The sequence below is a fragment of the Bison bison genome, unplaced genomic scaffold, assembly GCF_000754665.1.
Source record: "Bison bison bison isolate TAMUID 2011002044 unplaced genomic scaffold, Bison_UMD1.0 scf7180017864518, whole genome shotgun sequence".
Classification (NCBI taxonomy): Eukaryota; Metazoa; Chordata; class Mammalia; order Artiodactyla; family Bovidae; genus Bison; species Bison bison.
The window spans coordinates 14,540,216-14,542,015 of NW_011495071.1; positions in this window are offsets into that span (position 1 = coordinate 14,540,216).

The window sequence follows — 1,800 nt, forward strand, 5'->3', positions numbered from 1 at the left end:
AGCATGTGAGATGAGTGCAATTGTGCAGTAGTTTGAGCATTCTTTGGCATTGCCTTTCTTTGGGATTGGAATGAGACTCTTCTCTAAATTTTTGGTAGAATTCAGCTGTGACGCCCTCTGGACCTGGGCTTCGCTGGAAGATTTCTGATTATAGTTTCAATTTCCGTACTTGTGTTGGGTCTGTTGAGATTTTCTATTTCTTCCTGGTTCAGTTTTGGAAAGTTGTACTTTTCTAAGAATTTGTCCATTTCTTTCAAGTTGTCCATTTTATTGGCATATAATTGCTGATAGTAGTCTCTTATGATCCTTTGTATTTCTGTGTTTTCTGTTGTGATCTCTCTATTTTCATTTCTAATTTTATTGATTTGATTTTTCTCCCTTTGTTTCTTGATGAATCTGGCTAATGGTTTGTCAATTTTATTTATCCTCTCGAAGAACCAGCTTTTGGCTTTTTTGGTTTTTGCTATGGTCTCTTTTGTTTCTTTTGAGTTTATTTCTGCCCTAATTTTTAAGATTCCTTTCCTTCTACTAACCCTGGGGTTCTTCATTTCTTCCTTTTCTAGTTGCTTTAGGTGTAGAGTTAGGTTATTTATTTGACTTTTTTCTTGTTTCTTGAGGTATGCCTGTATTGCTATTTCCCCTTAGCACTGCTTTTACAGTGTCCCACAGGTTTTGGGTTGTTGTTTTCATTTTCATTCATTTCTATGCATATTTTGATTTTTTTTAAATTTCTTCTGTGATTTGTTGGTTATTCAGCAGCGTGTTGTTCAGCCTCCATATGTTGGAATTTTTAATAGTTTTTCTCCTGTAATTGAGATCTAATCTTACTGCATTGTGGTCAGAAAAGATGCTTGGAATAATTTCAATTTTTCTGAATTTACCAAGGCTAGATTTATGGCCCAGGATGTGATCTATCCTGGAGAAGGTTCTGTGTACGCTTGAGAAAAAGGGGAAATTCATTGTTTTGGGGTGAAATGTCTTATAGATATCAATTAAGTCTAACTGGTCTTTTGTATCATTTAAAGTTTGTGTTTCCTTGTTAATTTTCTGTTTAGTTGATCTATCCATAGGTGTGAGTGGGGTATTAAAGTCTCCCACTATTATTGTGTTATTATTAATTTCCCCTTTCATACTTGTTAGCATTTGCCTTACATATTGTGGTGCTCCTTTGTTGGGTGCATATATATTTATAATTGTATATCTTCTTCTTGGATTGGTCCTTTGATCATTATGTAGTGTCCTTCTTTGTCTCTTTGCACAGCCTTTGTTTTAAAGTCTATTTTATCTGATATGAGTATCGCTACTCCTGCTTTCTTTTGGTCTCTATTTGCATGGAATATCTTTTTCCAGCCCTTCACTTTCAGTCTGTATGTGTCCCTTGTTTCAGGGTGGGTCTCTTGTAGACACCATATATAGGGGTCTTGTTTTTGTATCCATTCAGCCAGTCTTTGTCTTTTGGTTGGGGCAGTCAACCCATTTACATTTAAGGTAATTGTATTGGTGGGATCGGATACCATGATCTTCAGAAAACGAAGATCATGGCATCTGGTCCCACCACTTCATGGGAAATAGATGGGAGAACAGTGGAAACAGTGTCAGACTTTATTTTTCTGGGCTCCAAAATCACTACAGATGGTGACTGCAGCCATGAAATTAAAAGACGCTTACTCCTTGGAAGGAAAGTTATGACCAACCTAGATAGCATATTCAAAAGCAGAGACATTACTTTGCCAACAAAGGTCCATCTAGTCAAGGCTATGGTTTTTCCTGTGGTCATGTATGGATGTGAGAGTTGGACTG